Genomic DNA, 6,247 nt, shown 5'->3' with positions numbered 1-6,247 from the left:
TATTAAGATCATTTCAACTAGTAGAACTCATAATTGATGCACCCTCCATCCATAGTGGTCTAAACAAGCAGTGGATAGAACATACAAGCAGTAAATGGTAGACTAACAGTCATGAATTATAACCAATCACTACTCAAGCAAAAGAATGACACCACTTGTCGCACCAGTATACAAAAACATGGCGATCTTTTACATTTAAAAATAGCACAGAATCAGTTACTTTCAAGTATATAGCAAATTAGAAATAAAATAACTGTCATGATTGAACTAGACGCTTAAAAGGAATGCATCCCGACAAGGCTTCAACTGCTGCAGCCTCCATATACTAGAGCATGCACCAAGTTAGATGCAACACACATACATGTAGAAACACACACACAAACACACATTATTAGAGTTGTTGTGTTGTGTGGATAAGTAAAAACAGCCCTCTATTAACATCTTTACGTGTTTTCTTCTTTGTACTGAAGGCAAGTATAAAAGGAGGCATTTGGCTACGAATTCATTCATTCGAAAAATAGGGATAAACATTTTTTCGTAAATTCGATCAATTTCAATGGAAAATCCTTTTTTGTTCAATCGGTTTATTTGCTAATACGGTATCAGAAGGCTAAGATCTGGTCACAATTCTGCATCTCCAATGGCGAAAGATGCCCAAAATTCAAACAATCAGAATGGAAAAATTGCTTTCAAAGACTCGAGCAACCTGTTCTACCTACAAAACAGAGATCATCCTGGTTTGATTCTTGTTTCTCACGTGCTCACAGACAAAAACTATTACACCTGGATAGTTTTAATGGATGGTCCTAACTAGCAAAAAATAAGCTTGCACTAATGGATGGTAGTTTTACAAAACCTCCTATGGAAGATCTGCTGTATGGTGCTTGGATTAGGTGTAACAACAAGGTGATATCATGGATTCTCAATACAGTATCTCGAGAAATAGCAGATAGCCTTATGTACATGGCTACTGCTTATGAAATAAAGATTGACTTGAGTGATCGGTTCCACCAAAGCAATGCATCTCGAATTTTCCAAATCAAGAAGTTACTCGCTGGATTGCGACAAGGCTCAATGGATGTTAGTACATATTATACACGGACGAGGACAATGTGGGACGAACTAAGGAATTTCAACATGTAAGCCTCTGTAATTGTTGCTCAATGAAGAATATGGTGAAATATCAAAATCAGGAATTTGTCATACAATTTTTAATGGGGCTAAATGAGTCATATACTCAAATTTGCACTCAAATTTTGATGATGGAACCTATTCTAGTTATCCCAAAGATTTTTCACTCATTCTCCAAGAGGAGCGACAACATTCTATTTCCATGGGACAACCTTCGAATATGATTCAATCTTGTCTTGTAGCCAATATGTGCTCATTGTCATTATCCAGGCCACACTGTTGATAAGTGTTACCAAGTCCATGGATACCCTCCCAGCCACACAAAGTACAAACAGAAATCGAGTGAGACAAGAAATCAAGTTAATCAAGTCATGAATGGTTCTTCCAGTGACAGTGATACTCAGCCCCGTAGTTTTGTTGAGAAGGCTGCAGGTGATTTGAACAGCTTGCTTAGCCCAGAGCAATGCAAGCAGCTACTTGCTTTCCTAAGCTCGCAACTACAAAATGGATATGGCAACATTTCAGCTTCACAACAACATGAACCATCAGTTTCCTGCTTCAGTGGTATAATTTCTTCATCTTTTGCATTTAATTCCATTCTAAGTAATAAAGTAATAATTGGGTGTTAGACACAGGAGACACCCACCACATTTGTTGTTCATTGTCTTCCACACATTGGATCTGTTTATCTTTCTTGTGAACTCATCTTAGAGAATGTTTTATTTGTCCCTCAATTTCATTTTAATCTTCTTTCAATTAGTTCTCTAACCAAACACGTCTTGCTCAGTGTCTTTTCTTGCTGATTCTTGTGTGATCCAGGACACTCCGAGAGCAAGATGATTGAGATGGGTAGGCGTGTTGAAAATCTCTGTCCTCAGCACTTCCAGTTTGTAATGTTTCTGTTCCTCACAACAAATTATGGCATTTTAGATTGGGTCAAGTTTTTTAATGAATAACATGCATTAAAATAAGGTAAAAAAGTTTAATACAAGTACACTGAGCATCTCCAGGATAACAAATATTGAACTAATAGAACCAATAATACTATCACCAACTACACAGGGCATACCTCGGTTCTAAAAACAAGCAAAGATGATCATATCCACACAACATAAATAATAATAATAATAATAATAATAATAATAATAACAATAATAATACAATCAAGATCCTATATACAGATGACTTGGCAAACATCGAAAAGTAAAGATCTTGATTTTCCTAATGATATCCTTGGGACACGACATTTCTTCTTAAAAAATAGCTCGATTGTGAGCATTCCAAATATTGTAGACACATGCTGCCACTGCAATACATCTCAACTTGGACAATACAAAATTATCTCTATAGACACCTTGGAAAGCTTTTAGAACCGATGTTGCAGATCCCATGATTTTACGGATGCCTAGCCATATTTTGATGCCATTCCAGATTCTCTTCGACACATCACAAGCAAAGAAGAGATGACCAGCTAATTCCTCACTTTTATTACAAAGTACACACATCTTGTTATCAATGTAGCATTGTCTATCTTTAGTTAGGAATTTACCGTGTGCAAACAACCACATGGCAAAACACTTGGGGAGTATGCAATGTTTCCAAATGATAGGTTTTCATGGCCATTGCCTTTCTTTTTAACAAAGAATTCATAAGCTCGAGCAAGACAACCATGACATCTAAACCAACTCTCCAGTAGCATCCCTGCACTCTCAGCAGAGGGTTGTCTAAGTAGAAGAACATCTCGAATTCTCAGATTTTGTTTAATCAAAAGAGATTCATCTTTGATCCAATTCCATTCCCAAACACTACCAAGCCGTACATGAATCCCATTCACCAATTTCACCCACATGTCATCCTTCTTCATATAAATCTTCCATAACATTTTTGCAATCAAAGCATTGTTCTAAACCAATAAATTCTTAAGCCCCATGTCCCCATCTTCTTTTTGTCTACAAAACATGGTCCACGAGATAAGGGGGTGCGTCGAGGTCACACAAACTTCTTACAAATCCTGTAAATGTCATCCAATTCATAAGTAGGAGTGGTAAAATAGATAACCAGAAGCATTCCACCCCTTGAAGTACCGATCAAATCAATTCGATTTTCTGAAATATGATAGTGAGTGTCTCGACGATGAGCTAATTTTAGCCCCAATTGCATCCAAAATAGGCTATATTTTGAGGTGCACACCTTCCTAGATACAAGAGGAATACCGATGTATCGAAACAAAAGGTGGCCAACTTTAAAAACCATCGTATCCAAAATGGACTCCTTCACATAATCATCCATGCCAGCCATATATATGTTTGACTTCATTAGATTCGCTCTCAACCCCGCCGTATTACCAAAACTATTCATGCAATACATTATCATAGAAACACCTCTAATATCCCTTTTCGAGAATAGAAGTAAATCATCCGCCATGAAAAATATAGAATGTTAGATTAAATTGAATGAAAGGCTTACCACTATTGTCACATTTTGTTTGACCAAATCTCAAGAATTAGCAACGTCCTTGCGCTGGGTGGCACCAGCTTCTCTTATCAAGTGAGAGATATGAATTCGAATTCATGTTAAAACTTAACTTCTCACTCACCCATTTATAATTAAAAAAAAGTATACTACCTCTATGAAATATCAATATTGCTAAAAAAATTGGATGAAAAAAAAATCTATTAACCAAAAATAATAATAAATAAATGGTTATACTATCTAACCATGTCACTCGATAAGACAAGAGGGATTGGTTAAACATATCTCCTATTGTGATCAAACATGAAAGTTATTATTTTTTATGTTAAAAATATTACTTATCATTGTAAAAATTAGTAAAATTGACTCGTCTCACAAATAAATTTTCATGAGATCGTTTTTCAAAAACCTATTAATATGTCAAAATTTGGTGCCAACAAGCCCACATGCAAAAATTGAGAGCAAACAATAAGTAAAACAATTTATTCGCCCCCTTGAAATCTTTGCAACAGTTGTAATAACTAATAAAACATGTGATGAAACTAATTTCCCACGTAGTGGCCTTATTCGTTTTTATATTATGTGGAGCCAGCAGAGCCGTGCCTGTGTTCGATGGGGCCTGAAACGAAAATTTAAAAATTGGTTTTCTTGTTGTTATAAATAATGTTAAAATTCAGTTAGCAAATTATAAATACAATAAAAAGTACATAAATACACAAGAAACACTTTATTACATAAAAACAAGTCAATAAATCATTTAGTTTTGCCAAACACTATAACATCTTAAAAAATTGTTGATGCTCTATACAATACTTCATCAAGCTAGTTAAAGACTAACTCGTTAACTTCAACAAACTCAAAAAATGCCCCAAAATCTCTTGATATTGTTTAAATTGTTCACACCGAACTTGAAGAAAAGATCGAGTTTGATCATTTATAAACAAAAAATTATCAGATTACTCTTTGTTGGTTGCGGAAACACTAGCAATCTTGATTTTGATGATATTAGAGAGTTGAACTTCAAATATTAGATGAGTGAGTCTTCACACAAAGACATTAAAGATTGTGTTTGTAGTCTTGGCATAAGAGGCGTTAAACATTATGCGGATTGTGAGGTTGCGGTCTACAATCGAAAGTGTGCTAGGAGTTTCAATCAGACAAGAGATAAGTCCTAAGTTGAAATGGTTTTGTACAAGGTATTGTATAGATCAAAGTCTTCTAATGAATCCTTCCCAAGGAGAAGAAGGGGTGACGTAGGAGTTGTTAATCTCCGAACATCTATAAATAAATTCGTATCTATTTATTTATTGTATTTATTTATCATTTTTCATTGTTTTAAAGATGCATTGTTGTAGCATTTTATGTGTTCTTCAAATACCAAAATATTGTATACCAAGTGTTGATAAAATGCTTCAACCAAAATATTTTTACTCATTCAACTTGCATATATTTTAAATACTTTACAAAATCTTTAATCGGTTTTTACGAAGGATTATTTTGCGTTTCTTCCGCTTGGTTTGAAAACCAAACTCGATTTAATTCATCGTGTTCAAATTTTCAAGAATAAGCTATTGTAGTTTTTAAAAGCAAATATTTTCAAAGAGTTTATTCACCCCCTCTAAACTCTTTCGCGATTCCAACACTTTTCGTTTTATTTAATATTGGGCCCATTTTTTTTTTCTATTTCAAGAGTGCATCAACTCAAAATATATATGTTGAACCACCTCAAGGACCGGACCCTGAGGCGGTGAGGTAGGATAGAAATTTAATACATCATTATTTACAAATTCATGATGATCCAATTAGAATTATGAGTAATTAATTTAATTGATTAATTTCGAAAAAATTAAAACATTATTTTTTCTTCTCAAATAAAAAATAACAAAAACGTATATTCAATTCTCCGATCACCTCAGAACAACCAGTTGTAGAGTAATTGATCTTTGCATTTAAGTTGAATTTATAGTTGGCATGCACTTCAGTTGTACTGAAGTGACTTTGTTGAAATGGATGAGCCGGGCAAGGAGCTCCAACAGATCAAATCAATAATTTATAGTTTTTAGGGAATTTGAGTGAAGGTAATGACTTCAATAGCACCTGCAAACAATGAAAGAAACTCGTGAATGGGCGCCGGAGGGGTATCCGGCGTGGCCACTCCGATGCTTAAGTCAGCAGGGTACTCAAGCGATAAAACCAATGTAGTCAAGTGATGACTGTGTGATATTGGTGTGTATGAATGAATTCTAAATGTGAAGATGAAACCTGATATTTATAGTAGGGGATGCATTGATGACCTCGATCTGCGTGCTACCTACTAATTATAGTAGGACGGCTACATTCTGTCATGTCAAATCACACACTAGTCACATCCCGCCTGTCTGACTTTGTCAACCACTTGGATTAGTGTCAGAGATAGGACGGTCGCCCACATCCAATTCTGCTAGTGTACTCGAGTGCGGTGCTCATATCGAGGTGGTCCGGTTAGAATGCCTACCGGGGGCTTATATAAGAGCCCAGGCGTCTGGTTGCCCGGGGAGTAGAGCCCGGGCTTGCACCTGCCCGGCTTCAAAAGAATCCATCCTGCATATTGACCCTGATTTGGGAATCCATCTGATATCCCGGGTCATCCATGACCCGGGCTCTT

This window comes from Primulina huaijiensis, chromosome 3 (assembly GCF_012295235.1).
Source record: "Primulina huaijiensis isolate GDHJ02 chromosome 3, ASM1229523v2, whole genome shotgun sequence".
Lineage (NCBI taxonomy): Eukaryota > Viridiplantae > Streptophyta > Magnoliopsida > Lamiales > Gesneriaceae > Primulina > Primulina huaijiensis.
This window is presented reverse-complemented; position numbering follows the sequence as displayed.